Here is an 11,127-nt window from a genome sequence, read left to right on the forward strand (position 1 = left end):
GCTGGGTAGGCCAGATTTAAACTTAATATGCTTTTTCAAAAATGCAAAGGTTGAGCACAATTCCCAATTTCCACTAGAGCAATGCCTTTATGGGGCCAGCTATAAAATATAAGCCTTCAGCCAAGCAAAGTGAAACAAAACTTACATAGTTCCCCTTCTTGATACAGTCTTGTTGCTTCCAAGAGTAGAGTAATACTGCACAGAAGGATTAAACACGCTAACAAGATCTGCAAGACATACATTTGGTTCATTAAATTTGCTTGTGTCACGATGGCATGGAATTCAATAGACAACCATCAATGCTGCCTGATTTCTTCATCTTGAAAGGAAGCAAAGGGTAAGTTAGGGGTGTTTTGATTGTATGTTCCTGCACTGTAGAGGATTGTGGTCTCTTCTAGCTCTGTGATTCTATGATTCTAAGTTCTATCCATAATGACTGAAATAAATAGTAATGCATATTTTAATGGCAACATCATCTTTGTCATTGGGATTTCTTATCAAGTACCTTAAAATAAATGCACTGAGAAACAGAGAAAAGTAAAAACAGGTCGTAAGTAAATCACGTGCAATAAATACTCCTGAAGAGTTCCACATCAAACTGGAGAGAGGTGGATACTTCCGGGTGCCATCCTGGTCCATTATTCTTCAACTTTAAAAAAAACACTTACTTTAATTAATGGGTGAAATACAATCTGATCAAATTTACAAAGGGTGTGGGATGCTGTTATTGTATGCCTTCAACTCATTTCTGACTTAAGGTTTCCCTAAAGTGAACCAATCACAGGTATCATTTTTGGCAGCATTTGTTCAGAGCAGGTTTGCTTTTGCCTTCTTTGAAGGCAGAGAGAGATGACTTGCCCAAGGTCACCCAGTGAGTTTACATGGTTGAGCATGATTGAAACCCTGGTCTCTAGAGTCACAGTCTAATGTACACACCACTACACGACATGATGCCTTAAACTGCTGAAATAATATTTCTGGGTATTATAGACACATAGCCCAATGCTTCTCCAAAATTCCTTGATCACAAAATTCCTTGATCACAGCCTTGATGGCTGTGGAGGGGGCCATCAACAGGAAAATGAGTTCTGTGGAGCCTTAGTTATTGTATGAGGGAGGCAGTGAAGACCTCCTTTGCAAGAGTTTAACACTTACCTTTTAGTGTTTTCATGCTTGCTTTAATAAGATCCGTCTCTGTACTGTAAAAGAGAAACATGAACTAGTATTTCTCACTGTATATTAAAATAGTCAAAGAGCTCAACAGTCCTACAAATGGACCTTGAGCTTGTCTGGAGGTTCTAGCAGGGGAGCGTAGCTATCGTATACCCGGGACTGAAGACTGGAGATCTTGGTACTCTCTTTCTATACCTGGGACGTCGTCCTCTTCCACTGAGCTTTGGGAGGGACGCACATGGAGCAGTGAGGGAGGAAGGGGACACCTGCCTAGCCAGCCAGATCAGCCGAATCAACCCTGGCAATCAATGGGGTGACAGATGTCGCAGCCAGATCGCCCTCACATCCAGAGCTCAACAGTCAAGGTATGTGAATGGTATATCAAGTTTTATTTCCTCTTTGTCTATTTCTCCCTCTACTCTACACTTCAGAGCCTTTTGAAAACATTCCTAAGTTTCAGAATGCCACTGACTGTAATGAGGCATCACAACAAAATAGCTGCTATAAATCACAAAACACACAAACTTAGATATAGCCCACAAGTTTCTCTAAACCATTACAAAGTAGAAGTAATTTTTTAGTCTAATGGTCATCAATTCGGGTGAGCAGATCATTTTCAAATGGGGGCAACTAGAAGCACAATTTCCTTTGTCCCTATGTGCAAGTCCTTACTTGCCAGCTCTGTTGATGTAGATTTAATTTGTCTGACCTCGACAAACATTCATCTTCCTCAATTTCCTCAGATAGCACTTCTGGTAGGTTCCCATGGAAATGGCCTTCATTGTTCTCCTGGGAACCACCAGGCAAAACCAAAACATTGCTGCCAGAAGATTCCAAAACATTTCTTTCTGGGCCCTCTGAAAATCTCCCAGATTCATCTTCTGAACACTCAGAAACTGACCAGGCCACAATACTCTGTGTAATACAGCATTCTTCCATTTCAGATGTTTAGCCAATTCTTTTAAAACATACAACAAAAATCAGAAATGAACTGTATATATACACCATCTTTGCCCATACATGCTTTTCATTTATTAGGTTTCATTTATTCGCTTGTCCTATAACCTCATTCAGTGGCAAACAACAATCTAGCCCCAGTTACCCACAGAGCTGGCCAGCTCCCATCAAACGAAGTTGTGCTGACTCCATGGGTGCAGAGGGGAGGAACCGGCATGCCACCGCTGCCCTGGCAACATGGTAGGCTTCCTGTGTTGTCCAATCTATGGGGGAAAGCCACATGCTCCACACTTCCCCCCATTTGATAGCCCTCCTGGCAAGGTGGGCAATATGGGCAATGCAAGGCATGGGGCACCAGATTCTCCATGCCTTGCAGCAAAACAGACTGCAGTCCTTCTGCCGCTGGCCATCTGATGAGGTAGCTATGCTCAATGCCATGATTTCATGTTGGCCTTTTCTGCCAAATCATGCTGGTGCCTCAACAAACTACAACTCTTATTCCATGACATTGAGCCATGACAGTTAAAGTGGTGTCAAACTGCATTAATTTTACAGTTTATATGCACCCTTAGTCTCTAGAGCAGTGGAAGACAAACTTGCTCCCACTCCAATATGATGCCCTCTCAAATAATTAAATGTGACTATTATGTCCTTTCTTTACTTTCTCTTCACTGCTAGAAGGTGCCTAGCAGTCCACATTTGGTTTCACTGCCCGCTCAACCCCTTCCCGGGTTACTCTGTTTTTACCCTTAGTCATAGTCAAGGTTTTTTTCCTAGCAGCCAAAATGTTTGAAAGACATGGCAAGTCTGAGGTCCTTTTGGAGGAAGCAATAAACATACTTTGTGAATATGATAGATAGCGATACCTTTTGATGGGGTCAGCCTGCTCTGTCCTAGAATCTCCAGTCTGTTAAAAAAAACCCCAATAAAACAAACCTAGTTTCAGTCAGTATCTTAAATATGGAAGGCAACACAATGTAACTTTGCATCTTTCCCTCTAACCCTTTCTTGCTCGCAAGTGATAGTTTGATATTAGGAAAAGGAGGTCAGGGAAGAAATGGCATTACACGAAGACCCACAAAGCTAAACAAGGCAAGAAGGATAGCCAAGACCAGGAATTTTAAAGGGTAAGGCAGGGATGAGTGAAGATTTGGTGCCCAGTTTTCAGATCAGAAAAGTAGACTCTTGTCATTCATAAATTTTAACATACAACCTTGAGAGAGCAATAAGGGGCAGGGAGCAGCGAGTTGTTGTTTTGAATTTGAATTAACCAGCTTCAGGATTTTAATCAATGAATAACAACAAAGTACTGACAATATACAAAGAAGGCTACAATGAAAGTCAACAGTTTTGTTGATATGAATTTATTACTTTAAACCTATATCCACTGCATGGACTTGCATTCCATTGGATATAAAAGAGTCATTTTAGTGATTTATTTAAGGATTATACTAACAATGCAGTCTCAGGTTGAATCTACATTGCTATATAATCCAGTTTCTGATAGCCAAATTATCTGCTTTGAACTGGATTATATGGCAGTGTAGACTCATATAATCCAGTTCAAAGAAAATAATCTGTGATCAGATACTGGATCCAGAACTGTGATCCAGTTTGAAAATACCATCTCCAGCTCTGTCTCCCGCATCCCCAAAAGCAAGCCCTGATTTTGCCATTCTATATAAGATACACTATTTTGCTACAGAATGGACCTTGAGCATCCATGGATTTTGGTATCCATGGATGATGGTTCTGAAACCAAATCTCAAAAGATTATCAAGGGTCCGTTGCATTTGTATGTCACTCAGTGCGCCTCTTCTTTGGCTGAAAAGTAGGATAAAATCCTTAAAATAATTTCTGTGGGATATTATAAAAGCTCTATTCAGGCATTTAAAATATGCCAGATGATGAAGAGAATCAGATGAGAGCTTCCCTGGATAAGAGGCACTATCCCTCCTCTCAGACCATTATTCTTCATGTAAGAAAGTGACAAAAACATGGAGTGGAAAAGACGGATTAGCACTTCTTTGGGTTTTTATTTCAGTCTATTTTAGATTTAATGACACCTGATGAGTGCAAAGGTGAAAAAGGAGGAGATTTAATGTGGGAATGGGAGACATCTGGATAGTCTTTGCTATTTAAGTGTCATAACAAATGATTGTGCCCTTTTAAGAATTAGAGATGGAAAGGAAGAGAAGTACACCTGCTAGAACCATCCCTCCCAAAAAGAGAATATAATGCGAGTCTTCCTGGGATAATTCAGCTGTCAAGCTAGACAGGGTGATCTGGTAGCTCTGGTAATTGGACTCTGAACAATTTTCTACCTGTGAACTTAACAGGAGGAGCCTAAAATCACATTTTAAAATCAGACGGTGGGGAAAAATCAATCTGGCAGTTTGTGTGATATTGTAAGATTCATCAAGCTGCTTTTCTGTATAACAGGTTATGAAATACTGAAGGGAAAGGATTGTAGCTCAGTGATAGAACACCTGATTTATATGCAAAAAAAAATTTTTTGCTTTTTTTGTTGTAACTTTACAACATGTCCTGGTTTACTGGTTGTTGATGCTGGTTGATGTATTTTTATAATGTTTTTACTCTGCTGTTTTTAATTATTTCAATTAGATTGTTTATGTGTTGAACCCCTAACCCCCCTCCCCCTTGCTACAGGCCTGCTGGAGACAGACAAAGATTTTATTGGAACTTGGGGCTCACTCTTGTGTTGTTTTTCTTGTTCCAAAACCAAAATGTAACCCAGCACGTCAAGCTATATCATGTTGCTACCAAGAGATTTCCTTTTTAGCGCAAGAGAATGGCACCTTTAATTCTTTCCAACACACTTGTCATTGTACTCACATTTCCCAAACTTCCTATAGCAGCAATTGCTTTGATGTCTGATGGTCTCAGAGTGTGAACTGCAGAGATGAAATAGGAGTAGCAGTTTACAAAAAAATGACAGTTTTTTAACAGAACAGAATTAATGCAGAAACAGTAACAGTTAATGTTTACAGTTTACTGATTCAGTCTAGACGTGGCATGGGCAAACTTTGGCCCTCCAGGGGTTTTGGACTTCAACTCCCACAATTTCCGGTAGGCTGTTAGGAATTGTGGGAGTTGAAGTCCAAAACACTGGGAGGGCCAAAGTTTTCCCTTGCCTGGTCTAAAGATTTCTTTCCACAAAACAGTGAGATTTGTAGCACCACATTTTCTTGTTTACTTGCATTTCATCAAATGTGTGTGAATGATTGTTTCGATATAGATAAATATATTGTCTACAAGTAGAAATGGATCTAATAGTTATCAATATAGATATGCATTTGACTCTCTTTGTGTGTATCTATTACAATAATTAATATTCCATAGCCACACACCCCAAAAGAAAAACTATTTCCCATTTTCTGTGGTGTAATGAATCTATGTTATAGAAACACTTGTATTTTTTCTAATGATTTGTTAATGACCATAAAAACACCTGTCTCCAAAATGTTGTAGTGAACCCAGTGAGTGCATGCTTTACATTTTTATTTTTCTCTTAAAGATGCATTTCAAATACAATTACCTGACACTGAGGTGGGGCCAGAGGAAATGTGTGGCTTGCAGTTGTCATGAAAGCTCCATTGAGACTGAAAGAGAAAACAAACATTTTTGAAGAAAGTGGAAGAAGCCTGAAGCAGAGGCAGAGAAGTAACAACAAGAATGGATATGAATGAACTGTGAATGTAGAAAGAGCCTCTGTAGCTTCTCTTCCTAGAAAAATTTCCCCAAGAGAACACATCCTCCAACCATGCCAAGTTTTTTGGAAAATAAACACATCAAAATAACTATGTATGTACCATATATTTCCCAAATATAATCACCATGCTACACACTCCTTTCCAGCCAACAGCTTTTCCCATTTTCCCCTTTCCCGCCTTGACACAATGACACTCCCGCCTCACTCTGATGGCCAGGTTGACAGTAACACATCTTCCTCCTCCTACTCTTCTTTTTCTTCTTCGTGCATCTACACTGTAGAATTAATGTGTTTTTATGCCACTTTAACTGTCTTGGCTCAGTGTTATGAATCATGGGAGTAGTAGTTTGGTGAGGCACCAGCATACCAGAACAAGGAAGGTTAAAATCTTTATAAAACTCCAACTTCCATGATGCCATAGCATTGATCCATGGCAATAAAGTGGTGTCAATATTATACAGTGTAAATCAGTGGTTCCTAACCTTTTTTTGACCAGGGACCACTCTCCAACATTAGTGCCAAAAGAGTTACAAATCAATTTTTGGTCAACTTAAGATTCGGTTTAGTTATTTGGGGTGCTGATTCAGAAAATTGCATTGGACATACCACATTAGTTCTAGTTTCTAATACAGAACATCTATGCCACCCAGTATTTGCCATCTGCTCACCCACAGAAAACCCTATTTAATAATCTAGAGCTGATGTGGTCTATCCAATGCAATTTTTTGAATCAGCACCCCAAATAACCCCAGGAACAGCCCTAAAAATGAAGACACCAAGGAAATTTTTGGGGGGGTTAGGCTGTGTTATTATCCATAATAGTAACGGTGAGGCCACAGACCATATTTTAGTTCTTGCAGACCACTGGTGGTCTATAGACCACAAGTTGGGAACCATTGGTGGTAGGTGCACCCTCCATCTCCTTTCCCCTCAATAACCCCATCAGAGGTGAGGATGCTTTCCATCATCATCATCATCATGGTATCAAGGCAGAAAAGGGTGACAACAACAGCAGGACAAAAATAATTAATGAGGAAAACACACACAACTCCTACTTTAGGTAGATAAACCCTACTTACTGCATTCACATTGTAGTAAACTGAGGAGAAAGGGGGAAATGGAGAGGAAAACTGGGATGTTTTAAAAACAGTTGAAAAAGCGGGGACAGCAGAGGATGAATTGGGGTTTTCTTGGACAGTTGGAAAGTGTATGCATGGCCTAAATTATCTTGCTGCCTGAACAGTATCAAAATTTGTGGTCTAAGGCAGCTGCCTTACTCTGTCTGATGGTGTGGTTGACCTCACGTATGTTAATCAAAATCCCAAGTTCAAAAAGTTTGATAAACTTGGAGGACGAAAAACAGACCTGACATAAACTCTTGGTTTAATAAAATTCTGGAAATTATGAATATTGATAAATTAACATACGTATTATCAAACATTCAGGGCAAACAAAAAAAACAGATTGGGAATTAATAAAAAAATATTTAAAAATGAGAAATGCAAAGTTGTAATATAAAGAAATATCAGATGAGTAAGAAGGGCAATAGAATTGTCTCAGAATAAAGAATTAAGAAATGGATGCAGAAACAAGATAGGAGATATAAGGATACTGGAAGTACAAAGGGAATAATATAAGAAACACCACATAATAGATGGAAGTTGATTTTAAAGATGTGTGTTATGGTCATGTAACTATGTAAAGTTGTTTGTTGGATTCGATTCATGTTTATTTCTAGTATAGTTTTCTTTTCTTTTCTCTCTTTTTCCCTCTCTCTCCCTCTCTCTCTTTTCTTCTATTATTTCCCCTCTCTCTGCTCAGGTCCTGTAATTGTTTGTTTGGTTGGGTGGGCTGTACGGTTTTGTTTTTATGTATTTATCATTGTCACTCTCAAATCTTCATCATCTCATTGTAAACCACATTGTCCATAAATGTTTGCAATAAAAATTTATTTTAAAAAAAAGTTTGATAAACCCCAATCTACCCTCTTCTCTCTGCAGTAGGCAGGAAAAAAATAACATACCTTTGCTTCCATTTCCTCCACATCATTCGTAGCTGTAAGAACATGAGCTGCAGTGCCTTTCAGTGGCGGGAAAAAGGAGGATTTTGTTATTGAGTATATTTTCTTACACCACTCCCTTATGCTCTATTCTTAGCAATCCATATTTGTGGGAGTTAGTTTCCTCCCCTATTCCTGATCTCAATGACATTTATTCTTGGGCGGTCTATGTTTTAAATATGCCCTGTGGGGAATAGCTTGTTGTTGTTGTTTATTCATTCAGTCGCTTCTGACTCTTTGTGACCTCATGGACCTTTAAGGTCAAGCCTGTCCCAAAACTGGTGATGATACCATCTAGCTTGCAGTGACAGAAGTGACATAAAGGCTGAATATGCAAATAAATCCTCAAAAATCTGGAGGTTCCACAATTAGATCAGGAAATTCCAACTGTATCACAGACTTAAAGTTGAGACACTATGCTACTTGTTTTCAAAGAGTGGGCAGCCTGTTTCCATCATAACTGATCGTTCCAAGAACTTCGCATCATTAAGTACCTGTACTTGAGTTTTCTTCTTTCCCTTTTCCCTCCTCGTCTCTTTCTCCTTTAGTGACACTTCTTTTTGGATTGCAAGTTGGAGTGTAGAGATACTTTCCTTTTTATTCCTCTATAAATCCCGCTGATTCGTGTATTTGAATGTAACTTGCCAACCTAGACATAGAGATAATATCCCAAATCTATTCCTACCTAGAACTACCCATTAACTCCATAACATTGATGGACTTGCAGCAATCTTTTCAATAACTTTATTCAGGAGTGCCTTTACCTTGTAGAATTAAAGCCGTTTGACACCACTTTAACTGCCATGGCTCAATGCCATGGAATCATGGGAGCTGTAGTTTTGCAAAATCTTCAGCCTTCTCTGCCAAAGAGTGCTGGTGCCTCAATAAACTACAACTCCCAGGATTCCATAGCATTCGACCATGGCAATTAGAGTGGTGTCAAACAGCATTTATGCCACAGTTCAGATGCCGCTCAATACTCAAATATAGGACTAAACATATTTCTAGTGTACTGTAAATATGTTTATGCACTTTTGATAGTAAAACAGCATGGCAACAAAGACGTAGGCTCAATATAGTGCATTACTATTAAGTCATACACTTTTCGCAGTGAGAGCTTCAGGAGTTGCAATTAATGGGAGCTTAAAATCTCTTATCCTCAGCCTTTCATCTAATGAAAATTCCCATTATTTTCAGAAGGAAAGTCAAGGTAGTTAAAAGTGGAGTAAAAGCTATGCATAATATATATGTAAGATCTTCCTGTAGTGCAACTCACTTAGCAATAAATGTTCCCACAGTTTGGTAATAAAATTAATCCATCTCTTCTATAACATTGTTGAGTATACAAATTGGCTTATTTGGAGTGCATAGTGTTCTGAGATTTAATTCTTTCTGCATTTCACAGCAGTGGCAACAAGTACTCAACAAATTCTCTGGGCAAAAGAGGTATCAGAAGCCTGTTCAGCTATTACCCCCACTATGGAGTTGTCTACACACAAAAAAAACCCTATACCCTCCTCTGTTCTGGTACTGTAAGAATACATGATCTACAGGGGAAATCTGTTGTCATTAATACAATGTCAATGCATTGCATTATGAGCAGGTGTGGCACTAAAGGGGGGGGACCTAAAGCAGCCTGAGGCAAAATTACAGCTAGATTTTTAAAAAAAATAATTTTATTAATTTTTTGCTGCTGTAAACTAGGGCTTCTTTAAACATTTCCACTCAGGACTTCTTTTGGGCCAATAAATTTGTATGTGCTCCCAGACATATTGTCAAATAAAACAGGTATAAAAATAAACATTTACTTATAAGAAATCAGGCTTGCTAAACAGGCTGATTTTCCTTTTTATGAAGTACAGCTGAAGCATCTTCTGCAGAATACACTGTAAATACTGTCCAAAAGATTTACATAAATGTCTAAAACGGCCACTAAATGATATTTGGAAAACATTTACTTTTGCCAGATTTTTCAGAACTCCAACATTGGGCTAAAGGGGGTTCTTATTTGGGGCTTGGAACTCAAAGTTTAAGAAACCCTGGTATAGACAACTCCTGGGTGGCCTTCTTTTCCCAGCATCAAGTCTGCATACACCTAGGCCAGCTTGAGATATTTCTCTTCCTGAGGTGAAAGATCAAATTATGTCTCCTGCTGCCCCACATACAAAAGCAAACAAAAGTGGCAGTTCATTCCTTTCCTAGAACTTGGAAAAATTACTTTTTCAATCAGCAAGTCCCAGAATCCCTCAGCAAACATGGCCATAGGGAAACCCCTTCCATGCTGCCCCCATATTCCAATATCTGATCCCGGATTATCTTATCCCAGATTATCTGTCAGTGGAGACTCATATAATCCAGTTCAAAGCAGATAATCTGGGATCAGATCCTGGGACACAAGACAGTGTAGAAAGAGCCTGAGATATGTGATCCACAAAACTCTGTCTCCACATCAGCTGAAGATGAGAATCCAGGTTAGGAGTTCTGGAGAAAGCTGTAGAGCACCCACAGCATTGCCCACCAACACATCACTGTTGCACTTGCTCCCCAGCAGTTGCCACCTGAGTTGGTCACCCCATTCTGTCCAATGTTAGGGGCAGCCCTAGTTTATTATACAATTGATTTTCCTAGTCCTATTCCCAGAAATATTGCTATTTGTTCTGATCCACTTTCCAAGGGCCTTACCTAAGAAAAGGGGCAGCCAGAGAGAGATCAGCAGATTCTTCATGCTGTGTTCCTGAATGAATGGCTGGCAAGATGTTCGTTTTGCTGGGATGACCTACCTTTGGTCATGAAAACTCTTCTTCCCAGTGCTTTTTATACCTCCGCGAGGAGATAACAGCTGCCATAAATTTTATTGGCCTTCTCGCCTTTAAAAGGAAAATAATGAAATATTAACAGTGCAATGCCATGCTGAAAAAGACAAGTGTCATGTATTTTACACATTATTACATCTTGGAGGAAGAGTAAAATGGAGAACAATTTGCCCTTTACACAAATACAGAAACTGCTTTGCAAGTTCCCATTTTTAATGCACTGGTATAATGGATTAGTCATTTTTGTCCTATCATACTGAACCAGAGATGCTGCCTCAGCAAGGTTCCTTGGGTCAATCAGTTTTACAAAATTCTGTTTTGTGATGCCAGGCTCTTTTTTTAAAAAAACTTTCAGACATTTTTCTTCATAACCTTTTTGGAAGATGAGGGCC

At 39.2% G+C, this 11,127-nt stretch overlaps 1 long non-coding RNA gene across 1 annotated transcript; it reads right to left on the reverse strand.

Moving 5' to 3' along the window:
- Positions 1–1,003: 1,003 nt before the first annotated feature.
- LOC134296994 (uncharacterized) lies at positions 1,004–5,755 on the reverse strand. Its single transcript, XR_010003748.1, has 4 exons — positions 5,690–5,755; positions 4,987–5,045; positions 2,997–3,037; positions 1,004–1,199 (listed from the first exon to the last, which is right to left on the reverse strand). It is a non-coding gene; the product is annotated as an uncharacterized LOC134296994 (long non-coding RNA).
- Between the last annotated feature and the right edge of the window lie 5,372 nt (positions 5,756–11,127).

This window comes from Anolis carolinensis, chromosome 1, assembly GCF_035594765.1.
Source record: "Anolis carolinensis isolate JA03-04 chromosome 1, rAnoCar3.1.pri, whole genome shotgun sequence".
NCBI lineage: Eukaryota > Metazoa > Chordata > Lepidosauria > Squamata > Dactyloidae > Anolis > Anolis carolinensis.